The sequence below is a fragment of the Nicotiana sylvestris genome, chromosome 4 (assembly GCF_000393655.2).
Source record: "Nicotiana sylvestris chromosome 4, ASM39365v2, whole genome shotgun sequence".
NCBI lineage: Eukaryota > Viridiplantae > Streptophyta > Magnoliopsida > Solanales > Solanaceae > Nicotiana > Nicotiana sylvestris.
The window spans coordinates 118,723,603-118,742,392 of record NC_091060.1 but is presented as its reverse complement, the minus strand read 5'-3'; the positions used below and the strand labels follow the sequence as shown (position 1 = coordinate 118,742,392).

Genomic DNA, 18,790 nt, shown 5'->3' with positions numbered 1-18,790 from the left:
ATGGCTGGAAAATTAATTATGAAAAAATCTACTTTGTCATTCATACTTCTTGCCACTTTCTTCATTTCTGTAGCTAATGGTCGCCATTATCGTTTCATTGTGAGTTTAACTTTTAATGTTTTTCGGTTAAAGCCATCCGTCTAATCTGCATTTCTTTTCATCATCTGAATATCTGATCATAGATTTGGCTAAATAACGTTGCATGCATGGCAACAGGTTAGAGAAGTTTCTATTAATAGGCTCTGTGAATCAAAGAAAATTCTTACTGTCAACGGACAATATCCGGGGCCAACTATCTATGCTCACAAAGGAGAAACTATTATAGTTGATGTTTACTGTTTAACCAAAAAATAGAATTTCAGTCAAAGTTAGAATTTAAAAGAACGCGAGTTACTGATAATCAAAAGAATATGTAGAAGAAAGTAATTTAGAGTAACCAGAGTGTAATCAGGAGAAAAACAAGTGAATCAAAGTATATTCCAATAGTATCTCGTGTTTACAAGTAATCAGATACCTCCCTTTTATAGGTATCTTGAAGATATGCGGTTTCCCCAAATCATAACGAGGCTATTATGAATAATTAAAGACATTGAATGCTACGTTACACAATCATTGTAATCAATACAAATTCTCTAACGTATCCAGTATTTAATGCTTGTCGAATTCCGTATCTGCGCTCTTTATTATGGTCAGATCCATTCCTTTTGATAAACGATTTAAATAGGTACGGGCGTTGAATCCTTCGAATGTCCTCCCGTGCCTCTTTCTTTGCCTTTGCTCGTTTCTATTGCTGCCCGTACCTCTTGACTAATTATAATTCTTTGACTATTTGACCAGTCCACGTGTCTCAACATGTCACTTGCATATATAAATGCAATTTTTCCCAATACAGATAGTCCCCCCACTTTCTATTTATTCATCAATTGAATATTTGGGAAGTGGATTTTATTAAAACGAGAATTTTTGTCACCATTAATGCTATGACAAAATTGACGCTTCAATTGTCACTTCCATCTAATATTTCGTACACGTATCAATTTTCCATTGGCTCTACAGTTTTTGCAGCCTTTTTCAAGGTTTTTACGGTTCCACTATTAATGAAGTGTCAGTTATCATAATTATGGTCTTTCTACCTCCGCACTTTTACCTTTGGCGGTTGCTTATAGGTATAAATATTTTTTTTCCCTTGTCTTTTATCACATAAAGCTTATTGAACACTTATTTCTCCAAATCTCTGTTTACTTCTTCCTTAGATTATTCATCTTCGATATGTCTTCTCCAAGCCCTAACCCTGAGAGAGTTTCCATTACTGACTCCTTCCCCAATGCCCCTGTTAGGCACAGAAGGGGAGGTAGGCTTCGTAGTTTAGGATCTACTCGAGGCGGTTCGTCTATGCCTTCTTCTGGTTCTCGTCCTTCCTCTAGAACCAGAGGTTCCCCTCTAGGGGTAAAGATCATTCTGAACCTTTACGCGAACCTTTAGTAGATGAGATAGTCCCTTCAGAATTGTCTTTTTAACATGACAAGGAATCTCTTAGAAACCAGGTTTCCGCATTAGATCGTGTCGATGCTTACCCTACTCAAATTACAAAGGTTTTGACTCTTGTGGTTCGTAAGGACTGTCATTGGAGTAATGATTTTCCCATTATTATCCCTAATCCGAATTAGAGAATTACTTCCTATTTAACTGGGTTCTCTTTTGTTTACACTTACCCTTTTACTTTAGGGTTTAGACCAGCAATCGACCCAGTCATTCTTGAATTTTGTCGTTTCTTCAATGTCTGCTTGGGTCAAATTGGCCCAATCATATGGAGGGTTGTTGCCTGTTTAAGGCATTTAGCCACTAAAGCTGAAGCTCCTTTTACTTTCCCTCACTTGATTCATCTTTACTCACCTAGGCTTTTTCGTAATGGTGTTTTTACACTAGTAGCCAGGAGTAAGAGGGTTTTGGTGAGCCCTGAAGATGACAAGGATCATGGCTGGTATGCCCGATTTGTTGTTGCCCCCACTGTTGGTTTAGTAGGTGAAGATAATGTTCTCTTCCCTGAGAAGTGGAATTTTGCACGTAGGTCTTTTATCCCTCTCGTACCTTCTTCTTTCAAGTTTATCAGCTTTTCTAATTTTAACCCCCCCCCCTTTTTAGCAACCATGGGAGTTGTGGGGAATGTTCTCAATTTCCGTGGTTGGGTAGATAAATTGCTGAAGATCGCACCAATGGACGATAGATCTTGGAAAACACTTTCTAACCGCTTTGGTTGGAAGGTAAAGACTCATGGTAAGAGTTCACATTTTGTTCTTTTCGTGCCTATATTCTCCTTTATTGTTTTAACGTTTATCCTTCTTCTTGTCAGGATTTGCTATTCGAGGGGTTACTGCTGAAGCAGTTGCAGCCTCTCGTGTCTCTTTGGGGACTCGTACTCCTTCTAGAACCTGTATCTCTTTAGAGAGAGCCCGAGAAATAGTCTTGGGTTCCTCTTCTACGAAAAGGAAGGTTGCTGAAGAGGAAAATTCTGAAGAAGAGGAAAATGAGAGTTCCTTGGTAACGAGGCCACGAGTTAGGAGATGCATCATTTCCTATGACGAAGCTGAAGTTTCGGTTTCTCTTATCAAACCTGTTGAAACCCCAATAATAATTTCTGATGATGACGTCACTCCCCACGATACTCATGAGTCTATCGACCAACTTTTCGTCAGTGAATTTGGTCGTGAAGATGTCGGGCCTGTTTTAGACGAAGTACCTTTATCGTCTTTTTCATTACCCGTGCCTGTGATTCCTTCTTTACTGGCCCCGGCTATTTTCGTTCCTTCTTCTACTGCTCTTACCTCTTCTCCGGCTCCTCCTTTGACTATTCCTCATCCTATAGTTCATCATACTGAAATGGGCTCTTCAAGTAGAAGTGCCGCTATGAGGCGGGTAACTATTGAAATTCCTGCTGAGAACAACCCTTTGAGAAAGTCAGGTCAGGCAGATGTATGGCTGGAGCCTCTTATTGGCCCAATTGAAAAAGCAAAGCTGGAGAGCCACAGTTCCCTGACTTTAATGAATGAGATCGTGCATGCCACTCTGAAGGTATTTTCCTTCTCTCCCTTTTTTACTTTGCAAAATTTTTCATTTTGGGATTCTTATTTCTTCTCTTTTTTTTAGGCCAATCTTATCGGCACAGAATTGATGAAAAGCATTGCCCCTTTGGAGAAGATAGCACGCGAATCTCAATTGGAAGCAACCAATTGGAAGGGGCAATTTGAGAGCGCTCAGCTTGATATAGAGAGCTTACAAGAGAGCAAGAATGCCTTAGAGCAGCGAGTACGGGCTTTAACTTCAGAATTGGCGATTACAAAAGCTTCTTCACACCAAGCAGAGAAAGACAAAGAGCGTCTCGAGTCCTCCTTCTCAGAGCAGCTATCTAAAGCTAGTGAAGAGATTAGAGAATTAAAGTCTCTTTTAAATCAAAAGGAAGTTTACGCTGGGGAGCTTGTGCAAATTTGACTCAAGCACAAGAAGAACTCAGAATATCTGCTGATAAGGTGCATGCTTTAGAATGCTCCCACGCCTCTCTTCAAGCTTCCCACAGCTCCGCCTTGGCTGAAAATGAAGAGCTAAAAAATGAGATCGCTACTTGGGAAAAGGATTATGAGATCCTTGAAGAAAAATCTGTTGTTGAGGCAAGTTGGGCTTTTTTGAATTCCCGTCGTGATACCCTACTTGAAGCTGGCCAAGAAAACTTCAACCGGGAGTTGGAGTTAGCTAAAATCAACGAAACCATTAAAAAAGCTCAACAAACTCAGGACTTCCCTTCTCCCGTGGATGAAGTTCCTGTGGCTAAAGCTCTCATGAATGTTGAAGCCGATACGGGTATCATGACTATTTCAAACCCGATCGAGCCCGTTGCTGCAAGCCAAGTTGAAGTCGCGCCTGCTGATGCACCTGCCCAAATTGAGCCTGATGCTATCGACGTTCTTGCCTCAATACCACAAACTTCTCAATGACCAGTTTTAATCATTCAAATGATTTTATTTTTGTTTTGATTTTGGAAGATTGTAATCAAACCCTTAACTTCATTTGAGGGTTGATTTTAGAAACGTCAGTCCCCAAGTCTTTTAATGGGGCAGTCTAAACAATTTCGTAGTTTTATGACTAAGTTCGATCTTAGTCTTAGATTTTTTTACATATTAAGAAGTTTTTTATCTTAAACTTCTGCTTTCTTTATTCTCGCCTTTCTTTTTAAGGACTTACAGAATAATTTGCATTTTCGTTTTCCGAAAGAATGCTTCTGTTAACCTCATGATTAATTTAAACATGAGTTTTATAAAAGAGGGCCTTTTTATATTACAATACTTAATGAAGAAGACGTCTCAACTTCATAATGGTATTATCATACGACAAAAGAAATAGGAATACACATGTTTCTCTGAAATAACTTTGACAAGATTTTATTTTTGAACCTTGTCTAGTTCCGAATAAAACTTTACATGTATTTGAATTACATCTATAACTTTCTCGTAACTGTTTTTCTTATAACAGATTCAAAAGAAGAATAATAGACACGGGGTTTTTCCGTATAACCCGTTTTAGTACATAGCCTTTGCCCTAACTATAGTGAGGTTTTTCTTTGGCCTTAGCTCGTGGCTTTATGACTTTTACTCTGTACTTGACTCTTTCAGGCTTGATTTTTCCTTAATCTGCTTTGCCTTCTTTATACATATGTCCGTGTATATTATGTAGTCCCCCAAGTGTTTGAGTGTTGAAGTATGAAGCCTCGAGCACTTGATAGTTTCTCTCGTTTGGTCCTTTTCCTGAAAAGGAAAAACATACGGGACTCGGAGGGACGATTATAGATGAAGACTGCATAACCCGTTTGCATTTCTATCAGAATAATTGTAACCTTAGGCCAGGAATTTTAGGTTACTTCATATGCCTTACAGGTCGTGACTCATCATTTAGTACGGGTTAGCGTTTTGCCTATCATCTAAAATCGTTAGTAAAATTTTAACAATTCAAAAATGAAATTTAAAATGGTTATACCTGACCGTGGGTTTTCCTTAGAAATAGTATCTCTTTAAATGAACAACATTCCAATGCGAAGGTAGTATCTTGCCATCCATTGTCTCCAGTTCATATGCTCCTTTTCCCGCAACATTATGCACTCTGTAGGGTCCTTCCCATGTTGGACTTAATTTCCCTGTGTTAGCTAACTTTGTAGACTAAAAAACCTTTTTAAGCACGAAGTCCCCAATTTTGAAGAACCTGAGGCGTGCTTTTCTATTGTAGTATTGTTCTATGACTTGCTTTTATGCTCCCATTCTTATTAAAGCAGCTTCTCTCCGCCCCTCAAGTAAATTTAGGTTGACCCGCATCTCCTCGTCATTAGATTCTTGTGTCGCCTGTGTGAACCGTGTACTTGGTTCCCCTATCTCAACAGGAATTAAAGCCTCAGTTCTATAAACCAAGGAGAACGGTGTTTCACCTGTACTTGTTTTTGCAGTTGTGCGATATGCCCATAAAACTCGAGGTAACACTTCAGGCTAGTTTCCTTTTGATTCCTCTAGTCGTTTCTTTAAATTGTTGATAATGACTTTGTTCGTTGATTCTGCCTGTCTATTACCCACCAGATGATAGGGTGTTGACGTAATCCTTTTAATTTGCCAGCTTTGAAAAAATTCTGTGATCTGAGCTCCAATAAACTGAGGACCATTATCACATACGATCTCATTTGGTACACCGAAGCGACATATGATATTCCGCCAAATAAAGTCTTTGACTTCCTTTTCTCGCACCTGTTTGAATGCACCTGCCTCTACCCATTTAGTAAAATAATCAGTGAGAACAAGCAAAAATTTTACTTGTCCTTTTCCTTGCGGTAATGGACCTACGATATTCATTCCCCATTTCATAAATGGCCATGGCGCAATGACCGGATGTAATAATTCCGCAAGTCTATGCATATTGTTACCGTACCTCTGGCATTTATCACATTTGGCCACGAAACTTTCTGCCTCCTCTTCCATTTTAGGCCAGTAATAACCTGCCCTAATTAAGGTTCTTACTAGTGATCTTCCACCTACGTGATTCCCGCAATGACCCTCGTGTATTTCTCTCATTACATACTCTGTTTGCGAAAGTCCAAGGCATCTTGCTAAGGTCCACCGAACATTTTATGATATAGATTGCCTTGTTTTAAGCAGTACCGAGCGGCATGCCTTCGAAGCGCATAAGCCTTTTTCTTGTCATCAAGGACGGTTCCATACTGCAAAAAGCAACAATTTCGTTCCTCCAATCCCAGGTTAAGTTATTAAAATTTACCTCATTCGCATCAGGATCAAGAACTGAATGAAATAAATGTATTACTGAGGCATTTGCATCGTTTGCCACGTCAGCCGCAGATACGAGATTGGCCAGGGCGTCTGCTCAAGATTTTCGTCCCTGGGTATTTGTCTAATTTTCCAATCTTGAAATTGTTTTATCAATTCCCGTACTTTTCCAAGTATTGCTGCATCCTTGCTTCCCTGGCTGTATAAGTCCCCAGCATTTGATTAACTATAAGTTGTGAATCACTCTTGATTATAATCTGACTTATGCCAAGTTCTCGTACCAGTTCTAAACCTGCAATCATAGCCTCATATTCTGCCTCATTGTTAGTTATGGAATGGCATTTAATAGCTTGCCGAATGGTTTCACCCGTAGGTGGTACCAATACTACCCCCAAACCTGCTCTTCTCACATTAGATGAGCCATCAGTGAATAAAGTCCAAGTTCCTGGGTTAGCTCCATTGAACACATGTAATTCTTTTTCTGCTTCTAACTGTATTCCCTGACTAAAATCAGCCACGAAATCAGCTAATACTTGTGATTTTATAGCAGTTCTAGGTTGGTATGCAATTTCGTATTCACTTAACTCTATTTCCCACTTAGCTAACCTACCTGATAACTCATGCTTATGTAATATGTTACGTAAATAGTAGGTAGTTACCACAACGATAGGATGACACTGAAAGTAATGTCTTAACTTCTAGATGTCATGATTAACGCAAGTGCAAGTTTTTCTAACTGAGGATACCTCGTCTCTGCATCTAACAAAGATTTACTTACGTAATAGATATGTGATTGTTTACCTTGCTCTTCTCAGACCGAAACAGCACTTACCGCCACCTCCGAAACAGCAAGGTAGAGGAGTAGCTTTTCCCCAGCCTTTGGTTTTGCCAACAAAGGTGGATTTGATAAGTACGTTTTCAAATTCCTAAGTGCTTGTTGACATTCCTCATTCCATTCAAAATGATCCTGCTTCTTAAGAGCTGAGAAGAATTTAAAACACTTCTCTGATGATTTAGAGATGAATCTTCCCAAGGCCATAATTCTCCCTGTTAATCTTTGAACTTCTTTCTTGTTTGAAAGTATGTCAGGGATTTCCTCAATGGCATTAATTTGTGCAGGATTTACTTCAATTCCACGGTTAGAAACAAGAAAACCCAAAAACTTGCCTGATGCAACGCCAAATGCACATTTTTCGGGATTTAACTCCATATTAAATTTGCGCAAAATTGAAAATGTGTCAGATAAGTGTGATATGTGATTTTTTGAGTACTGATTTTTAACAAGCATATAATCTATATATACCTCCATTGTCTTTCCTAAATATTCCTGAAACATTTTGGTAACTAACCTCTGATACGTTGCACCTGCATTCTTTAGACCAAAGGGTATTACTTTATAACAATAAATCCCCCTGTTTGTTATGAATGAAGTTTTTTATTCATCTGCCGGATCCATTTTAATCTGATTATAACCTGAATATGCATCTAAAAAACTTAACAATTCGTGACCTGCAGTTGCATCAATCAATTGATCTATGTGTGGTAGTGGAAAAGAATCTTTAGGGCAGGCTTTGTTAAGATCTGTATAATCTACATAAACCCGCCACTTACCGTTTTTCTTTGGAACCACGATAGTATTGGCTAACCAGTTAGGATATTTTACCTCTCGAATGGAACTACTTTTTAGCAATTTTTGGACTTCTTCTTGAATCACCTGATTCTTGAAAGTTCCCTGCTTTCTTTTCTTTTGCTTCACAGGAGGATATGACGGATCTTCATTTAGTTTATGAGTCATCACCTCCGGTGGTATTCCTGTCATGTCGGAGTGGGACCAAGCAAAGCAGTCCATGTTAGTTTTCAAAAATTCAATTAACTTACCTTTCATTCCTTGGTCAAGATTAGCTCCGACATAGACTTTTTTATCAGGCCATTGAGCGAATAACATGATAGGTTCTAATTCCTCTATCGTTGTTTTGATATCTTCATTCTATTCTGGTTCTTGAATGGTATCAGGCCTTGATTCTACATCTGTTCGCGCTTGTTCAGTTGAGGTTTGTATTGTGATTTCCTCAACTACCTTCTGTGATTGCTATTTGCCTCTACTTCTCATGCTTGTATCTGCAACGGAGTTAATAGCCCTGGACATATGTTGATCTCCGCGAATTTGACAAATTCCTCATCGTGATGGAAATTTGATAACTTGATGCAAGGTTGAAGGAACAACATCCATTTCATGGATCCATGGTCTCCCCAGAATCATGTTGTAAGTCATCTCCATGTCTACTACCTGGAACTTTGTATCTTTGACGACCCCTTCAGCAAAAGTGGTGAGTGTTACCTCTCCTTTTGTGACGACACTGGAATTATCAAATCCAGATAGAGTATGCGCCTTTGGTATTACTCTATCTTCAGCTTGCATCTCACGTAGCACTCTTAGCAAAATAATGTTCACGGAACTACCTAGATCAATCAAAACTCGTTTCACATTAGTATCATGCACAATTAAAGATAGTACCAGTGCATCGTTATGAAGGATAAATACGCCATCTGTATCTGCATCATTGAATGTAATATTGCCTTCTTCTAGAACATGCCGCACCCATTTCCCTTGGGTAATAGTTACTTTGGAAGTTTTGTTAGCTGCAGTATATGACACACCATTGATGTCTTCACCCCCATTTATAACGTTAACAGTTCTTTTGGGAGAAGGTGGTTTTGGAGGCTCCTGCCTGTTCTTCATATAAGCTTGCTTGCGTTTCTCGCTGAACAACTCAGTAAGATATCCTTGTTTTAATAAATGATTAACTTCACTTTGTAAAAATCTGCAATCTGCTGTTTTATGCCCGTGATCATTATGGAACTCACACCAATGGTCAGGGTTGCGCTTGTTTGGATTCGATCTCATTTCCTTTGGCCATCGAACCTTATCTCCCATGCTTTTCAAAACAGCTACGAGCTCGGAGGTGCTGACGTTGAAGTTGTAACCTCCGAATCTCGCTTTTAAATTTCTATCATCATCCCGTGACTAATAGTTGTTTCGCTCGTTCCTAAATCTTGATGAAGAACCTGATTCTCTGTTTCTTGATCTGTGATCATGCCTTTGATTATCCTGTTTTGACCGCGAGTCTTTCCCCGCAGGTCCCATATAGGGCTCGTACATGTTTTTACCGGATCTTTTTTCGTTCTCTGCACGTCTTAAACGTATACTTTCTTCTTTTTGAGATCGGGGAACAGTATCTTCCTCAATCCTCAACTTCGTGCTATACCTGTTATAAACATCATTCCATGTTGTAGCTGGGAATTCTCGAAGGCTTTCCTTGAGTCTCCTCGTAGCTTCCGAGATTTTTTCATTCAAATTGCTTGTGAAACCAATAGCTGCCCAGTTATCAGGTACACGCGGCAATGTCATTCTTTCGCGTTGAAATCTGTCCACGAATTCTCTAAGCAATTCTGAATCTCCTTGCTTAATTTTGAAAATATCCTCCATTATTTTTTCCACTTTTTGGGTTCCCGAGTGTGCTTTGATGAAAGAATCTGCAAACTCAGCAAAAGTGTTTATAGAATTTTCAGGTAAAAGGGAATACCATGTTAGTGCTCCTTTGGTGAGTGTCTCACCAAATTTCTTGACTAATACCGATTTGATCTCCTGCTTAGTTAATCATTGCCTTTTACGCCCGTTGTGAATGCAGTCATGTGGTCTCGTGGGTCTGTTGTTCCATCATACTTTGGAATATCAGGCATTTTGAACTTTTTTGGAATTGGGAGTGGGGCAGCACTTGGCTTCCAGAGTTGTTGCAAATATCTGTCCATGTCTACCCCTTTGATTATGGGCGGCACCCCGGGTATCTGCTCTATGCGTTCACTTTGCTCCTTGAGCTGTCTCTGCAAGGCTAGTATCAAATTTTGTAAATCAGAATTAATTACACTACCTGGTTCTCTCTCCTGCGGTTTACTGGGAGTTCCACCGCTGCCTGAGTTAACAAGCCCGGAACGAGGGTTTTCTATAGTGTTATTATTTGGAGAAGATGTGGGTGTTGCAACAGGTAACTGGTTAACAAGCGCCTCAACAGCTTTGTTGCCCTGAGCAGTAATTAATTTCTGCAAAGCTTCATCAACAGCTTCAGCATTTTCAAAGTGAGCATACTCGTTTATTTGAGATCCATCAGGAGTACCCTCACGAGATTGTCGTGGAGAGTCCTGTAGAGTTGGAACTTGAATGTTAATATTCTGTGGGCCTCTCTGACTTTGTTGGTTCTCTTGGTTTCCTGGGGTGTTGTCATTGTTATTCGACATAATTGATGTAACAAGGAAGGTCAAGTGAAAAGAAAATAGATTATCAGATTCCCGGTAACGGAACCAATTTGTTTAACCAAAAAATAGAATTTCAGTCAAAGTTAGAATTTAGAAGAACGCGGGTTACTGATAATCAAAAGAATATGTAGAAGAAAGTAATTTAGAGTAACCAGAGTGTAATCAGGAGAAAAACAAGTGAATCAAAGTATATTCCAATAGTATCTCGTGTTTACAAGTAATCAGATACCTCCCTTTTATAGGCATCTTGAAGATATGCGGTTTTCCCAAATCATAATGAGGCTATTATGAATAATTAAAGACATTGAATGCTACGTTACACAATCATTGTAATCAATACAAACTCTCTAACGTATCTAGTATTTAATGCCTATCGAATTCCGTATTTGCGCTCTTTATTATGGTCAGATCCATTCCTTTTGATAAATGATTTAAATAGGTACGGGCGCTGAATCTTTCGAATGTCCTCCCGTGCCTCTTTCTTTGCCTTTGCTCATTTCTATTGCTGCCCGTGCCTCTTGACTAATTATAATTCTTTGACTATTTGACCAGTCCACGTGTCTCAACATGTCACTTGCATATATAAATGCAATTTTTCCCAATACATTTACAACAATGGAAAATACAACGTCACTATTCACTGGTATAGGTGTTAATTTTAATTAAGCTTTGCACGTTACTATAGTGGTATTAGTGACTCGACCTGTACTATGTGAAATATAATATATTGCCAATGATAATCAATAAAGTTTGCCAAATAACTTATTTCCTTGGTTTTAACTGACGACGTATAAAAAAGTTGTAGGCATGGAGTCAAGCAACCACGATATCCATGGTCAGATGGTCCTGAATATATCACCTAATGTCCAATTAAACCAGGCGATAAATACAAGCAAAAAATCATATTATCTGATGAGGAAGGGACACTATGGTGGCATGCACACAGTGGATGGCAACGTTCAACAGTTCATGGTGCACTTATTGTTTATCCCAAACAAGGGACTCCTTATCCTTTCCCAAAACCTCATCGCGAAATACCCATCGTTATAGGTACAATGAGATCTCTCTATAATAGCATTTCTATTATATAATAATCATTTATTACAAAAGCCAATTTTTTCTCAGAACTAATTTTTATATTGCGTTATAATATATCTTCTATAATAACACTTCACTATAATAACCAAAAAATGTGAAAACAAATTAGGTTGTTATAGAAGGGTTTGACTGTCCATGCAAAGGTAAAACTAAAGCAAGTTTTGTTCATTTATTGCTTCAGCTAGAAATACATATGAAGCATACATTTTAAGTTTTATGTTCATTCTAAACTTACTAACTTTAAATTATTGATTCGTCTCTAGGTACAATTTTTAGACTAATAATTACTCATTATCTTCAAATTTTGTATGCATGTGGATTTTATTTAGATTTGTCACCAACTCTAACCTACTACTTATTCCATTTTTATTTGGATTAAAGCTGAGTGGTGGAAGGAAGATATTAAGAAACTCGTGGATGAATTTGTAGCATCAGGAGGTCAGTCTAGAAATTCTGATGCTTTCACTGTCAATGGTCAGCCAGGTGATCTTTACCCTTGCTCAAAGAATGGTAAGTAAATCCTTGGCTATATATATCAGCAGAGTAAATGACATTGACTTATATTCTCATTCATCTTGCATCATACTCATTAGTTACCCGCGAAAATTATATGACAAATTTGGCAATAGAAATCTTGCATTAAACTCAAAACTTTTCCATTCTATTAAGTAGTTTAAACTTGAAAGTAACTTTTAAATATGGTCCTTCACTATATCAACTAGAATTCTATCCACTAATATTAAAAATAAATTTTTACACTATCACGTTAAGTTAGCCTACGACAATATGTAAATCTCATATCAAGCCTAATATGATGATTACATGAAAAATAAAGTAATAATATTCTATTACCTATTTAATTTTTATTACACTGTTAGTGTATATAACATAAACTCTATCGAGTAACATTATATCCGAGTAAATTTCATCAAAGGTCATTTAAGTTAAGCTTTATAATACGAAAGTTATTTTTCTTTCATTTTTCTTTCTTTTGTAACACAAAAATCATTTTTCTTTCTTTTGTACTACAAAAGTCATTTCAATATAGCTTAGTTAACAGAAATATAAAAGTAACCCTAATGCAAATTTTGGCAGGAAAACTGACGTGGCTATCCTAACCCTCTAATTTTTAGTAGAACTTACAGAAAGTCATCTTTTACTCCCGCCTCTCTTAGAAATACCAACAACATCACGTCAATTTTCCAGCAAAAATTTGCATTTTCCATTTTAATTCAAAGTTGTTACTCTATTTTACTAAATTAATTAGAGGATTAGGACATCCACGTGAGTTTTCCGGCAAAAATTTGCATTTTTCGGTCTTAACTAGGCAATATTAAAATTACTTTTGTGTTATAAAAGAAAGAAAACTGATTTTTGTGTTACAAAGCTTAACTTAAATGACCTCTGATGAAATTTACCCCATTATATCCCCCACCCCAACCCCCGACAAATATTTATCCCGTTTTAGGCCACCTTATTTCCTTGATATCCTTTTACTTACTCTTCTGTTTTATAATGGTTGTGTAGGAACTTTCAATCTAGAGGTGGAGTTTGGGAAGACTTATCTACTGAGGTTTATAAGTGCTGTAATGAACGAACTTATGTTCGTTAGTATTGCAAATCACAATCTAACAGTAGTTGGAATTGATGGAAGCTACACAAAACCATTGACACGAGAATATATCATGATAACCCTAGGACAATCCATGGATTGCATTTTGAAAACTAACCAAAAGGGTGATCAATATTATTATTAATTAGCTGCTAGAGCATATTCTAATGGTACTACCTTTGATAACACAACCACAACAGCAATTTTAAAGTATAAAGAGAAAGAAAACAAAAATTCATCATCTCCTTTATTTCCATATCTTCCCTCTTACTATGACACCTCTGCTGCTGTGAATTTTCAGTGCTAGCCTAAGAAGTTTAGCTTCCGATTTTCGTCCCCCTTGAAATAAAAAACAGAATGATTTCCACTATTTCAATCAATGCATTTCCCTGTCCTGAAAATGGTACAAACTCTACATGCCAAGAGCCTAACGGGACACGATTTGCAGCTAGTATGAACAACATAAGTTTTGTTAAGCCAACGTACGATATATTAGAGGCCTATTATTATCACGTTAACGGTGTTTTTGGGACAAAATTTCCTAGTTTTCCACCATATAAATTTAATTACACTGCTGATTACTTGCCTTTGGAACTTGAAATACCGGATTTAGGGACAGAAGTGAAAGTATTGAAGTATAATACTACAGTTGAAATGGTTCTTCAGGACACTAATTTGGTTGGTTCCTTAGACCATCCAATGCATCTTCATGGATATAATTACTATGTTGTTGGATGGGGATTTGGAAATTTCGACGAGAAAAAGGATCCTTTGAATTATAATCTTGTTGATCCTCCTCGAGTAAACACAATTGCTGTTCCTAAAAATGGTTGGACTGCCATTAGATTCAAAGAAGGCAATCCTGGTAAGTTTTAATTTAAACATTTATTTTCATAGCTTAATTATTAGTAGGTGATTAATTATCACTTCATTTTATTATAAATGTTGTTTGTAAATTTTTAGGAGTTTGGTTTATGCATTGCCATATTGAGCGTCATATAACATGGGGCATGAAGACTGCATTTCTGGTGGAAGATGGCGAGCACCCAGAAGAACGGATGTTGCCTCCTCCTCCAGATATGCCACCATGCTGATTTTCCCCTGAAAGTTTCTTTATATATGTATATACTAGAGAACTTATTATCCGAGCTTCGCGCGGTCTAACATAAAAAAAAAATATAGAATTAGTTCAAACATTTACATTAAAAAGCTGTTGTAAATCTAAAAACTTTTCCAAACACATTCTTCGAATGAAAATGCATCCTTTAATTTGGTTTAATATATTACTGATCAGAAGCTTGTTTTTCCGTTACATTCTTCGAATCCTTGTGATCCCTGGAATTACTTCCATCATAGACTTACCAATAATTACTTGGCTGGCAAATCAAAACTGTTTATGCAACAAGTTATGTATATAATATGCAAATATTAAAGAGTGGAAAACTTAAAGTGCTAGAGTGTAGTCATTAGGAGATACTTGTTCATCAACATTTACCTTTAATTTTCCCGTCGAAGGATTCAAAACCATACTATTTCCTTCACATTTTCGACCCCTGACCTCCTCCATATATAGCTCCATAATTCTACCAACTGCAACAAACAAAAATACATTGGCAAATTAAATTATCTATTTGAAAAATGACATATATTCTCATATTCTTAGCATACAAATACCAAGAGATAGAGCGGACAAAAAATTGAGGTAATTAGAATGACGATTTGTTTTATAGTATCCACTTTTAGGCACATTAGATGATAATGTAAATGTGAGTCACTTGCAACAATATAGTTTTGCCTTCTATCACAGTCTATTAGTTATTTCCCTGTGATTTTATAGAATTCTAAAGAGGAAATAAATATTGAAAATACAAATTTCAGGCTCTAGTGAAGAGTTTCTTGGTATAATTTTCACTCATTCAATTCACAGTATAAATAAATAAAAACTAAAACGATGTATTTCTAGCATTTGATGTATATCATTTGCATGGTTAATTAATTTGAGTTTATTATGGCTGCTCATACAATAGAAGAGGAAGAAATGAAACTTCTCTGCATATTTTTCACGACCCAAAATTCAATTAGTTGTGATGACACTTAACCCCACCCGTCATGTAAGCCAATTAACACAATCCAATTCAAATGAAATTTATTGAGAAAATAAATGATGAAATAACTGATCTTTTACGCGAAAATCCCAACGATTGGTAGTACAAATCATGAGCTTCTAAGACTTAGAGTTTACAAAGCTGGTATGAAAAAAATACATCATCTATTCAAATGTACATAAACGGATTTATAAATCTAAAGTTACCAAGAACAAGAGGCAGCTATAACCGGAACACAGGTACATCTCTAATGCCAGCTCCCGCCATACGCAGCAACATCAGCTCCAAAATTTGCACGCAAGATGCAAAACACCAAAGTTCAAGGACAACTCGTAACAATATAATAAAAATAGTGCAAGTAATAACTCAAAGATATTATGCTCAGCTCGTTCGCAATTACGGAAAATAGGTATGCTTTTCAGGTACAATAGTAAAACCCAAATCTTTTACCGAAATTATCAAAATATGAGTATATCAGAAAATTATAATTTTTCACAAAATCTTTCAACAACAGATAAGATATTTCATTCTCAGATAGCATGTGGAAAGTACATCTATGTGCCTACCTATCATTGTGCATATGAAGTCATGAATGTCGCAATACCGTATAGCATGAGGAAATGCATCTCTATGCCTTCATGCCACGTAAGCATGTCAAATGTCATTGATAAACCCATGTACTCATACTTTCAGAGTACTCAACCTCACTGCCTCATACTCAGTCACTTGCTCACTCGGCACTCGATACTTGCGCTCACTATTAGTATGTCAGACTCTGGAGGGGCGGATCCTGCCCAAGCGCTAATATAAGTCAACATAACATGTTACGGAGTGTAGCCCGATCCCATAATGGGGCAATAATGCTTGTTGCAGCGTGCAGTCCGATCCCATAAATGTCACTCACAACTCGGCCCTCAGGACCAACTCCATGATCAATATCTCCAGTATCTCGGGCTCACAAATCTCATGCTAATTAGCCCAAACAATGATAACATGTTATAACAACAAATGATAGCAGAGACTGAGACATAATGTGCAAATGAATGAATATGACTGAGTATGTAATTGCAATTTAAGCAAATAACTCAACAATAGGGATGACCTCAGTAGGTTTCAACAAAATAAGCATATAGCCTAAACATGATTTCTAACATAATTAACAACTCATATAATCAAACAAGTTGGGAGAACGTGGATGTAACAAGATATAACAGCAAAACAAATCCGATCATAATCTAATAGTCAACTAGAATCATGATTTTCCCGGTGCACGCCCACACGTTCGTCACCTAGCATGTGCGTCACCTAGCATGTGCGTCACCTCAATACATCTCTTATAACATAGTTCCCAGGGTTAGATACCCTCAAATCCAAGTTTAGATATGTTGCTTACCTCGAACAAGCCAAATTCAATACTAAGCAAGCCAAACAATACTCTAGAAATTCCATCTCGCGCATAACAACCTCCGAACGGCTCGAAACTAGCCAAAAGCAACTCAAACAAATAATGCCTAAGGAAACAATCCCAACCGATAAAGGCCCAATCTTTACACATTTACTCAAAGTCAACCAAAAAGTCAAACCCGGGCTCGCACCTCGGAATCTAACAAAACTCACAAAATCCGATAACTCATTCAATTACGAGTCTAACCATACTAATTTCACTCAAATCTGACTCTGAATCAATGTTCAAAACTCAAATATCCACTTTAGGAAAGTTTTGACAAAACCCCCCAATTTCTCTTTTGAAATCATCAATTAAATGTCAAAAACAAAGATAGATTCATGAAATATAATCAAAGCCCAGTAGAAAACACTTACTCAATTTGTATGGTGAAAATCGCCTCCAAAATCGTTCAAATCCAAACCCCCCAACTCAAAAATGTGATAAAATGTCTGAAACCTTCAAAATAGAGCATTTATAAGCACTGCCCAGGCGAACCCTTCGCGCACGTGAAAAAACCATCCCGTCTGCGATGAATAAAACTAACTGCCAACAAAAATGCCTTACATGTTCGCGATGCTTCCCACGCGAATACGATTCCCAAAAATGCCACACAACTCGAACGCGGCCCACATATCGCGAACACGAAGAAGAGTGCTCCAGCTCCCAGCCCACCATCGCGAACGCGACTACCCAAAAGCGGACGCGAAGCTCGAGTCCCACATACACCGCGAACGCGACTCAACACTCACGAACGCAAAGACATAAAACAGCCTAGTCCAAATCCTTATTTGCGATCGCGATGACTCCCACGCGAACATGATTCACTCCAGACATTCGTAAAAATGAGCAATTTAAAATGAGAGGAAATGGTCCGAAAGCGATCCGAAACTCACCTGAGCCTCTCGGGATCCCGTACGAACATACCAACAAGTCTAATAACATAACACAGACTTACTAGAGGCCTCAAATCACGCATAACAACATCAAAACCATGAATCGCACCTCAAATCGAACTTAATGAACTTTTGAACTTTCAACTTCCGAAACTCGTACTGAACCATATCAAATCAACCCAGAATAACCTCAAATTTTGCACACAAGTCCCAGATGACATAAAGCTATTCCAATTCCCGGAACAATAATCCGAACCTAGTATCATCAAAGTCAACTCCCGGTCAAACTTATGAACATTCCAAATCTTTAAATCGCCTACTTTCGCTAAATAGCGCTGAAACCTTCTAGAAACATCCAAATGCAAATTCGCACATATGCCCAGGTCCAAAATCATCATCCAGACCTAGAGAAACCATCAAAATTCCGATCCGGGGTCAAATACATAAAAGTCAAACTTTGTCAACTCTTCCTAGTTGAGAATCGTTCTCTCAAATCAATCCCGAAATACGTGAAAACTAAAATCAACGATTCACACGAGTTATAATATATCATATGAAGCTACTCAAGACTTCAAACAGTTGAATGAAATGCAAATGCTCAAAACGACCGGTTGGATCTTACAATATTACTCTGGAAAAGAGAAGAGCTTTCTGGCTATGCATAGAAGTATAATGTGCTTCATCGAACAACGGAAGCACCAAAATTTCTCCAACGGCTTCCATGTATGGTTTAAATTACAGTTGTTCGATTTATTCCATTTATATTTACAGACCTGAAATTTTAACATGTGAAATGCGATGATCTCGAATGTGCAATGAAAAAGGAATTTTTATGGTCTAACCTTTAATTAGTAAGAGTTGTCATGAAATTATCTATCCTGCAACAAATCTGGAAGTCAAGCCAGATCAATTCGAAATCAGATTTATAAATAAATCTAAATCCATTATTCGATTTCTCCAACAACAAACACCACCACCACCACAACAACAACAACAACAACAACAACAACAACAAC

The 18,790-nt window shown here is 37.5% G+C and overlaps 1 pseudogene; it reads left to right on the top strand.

Annotated features, from left to right (window-relative positions):
* On the top strand, positions 1-14,423 carry LOC104233350 (laccase-14-like; annotated as a pseudogene).
* Positions 14,424-18,790: the final 4,367 nt, after the last annotated feature.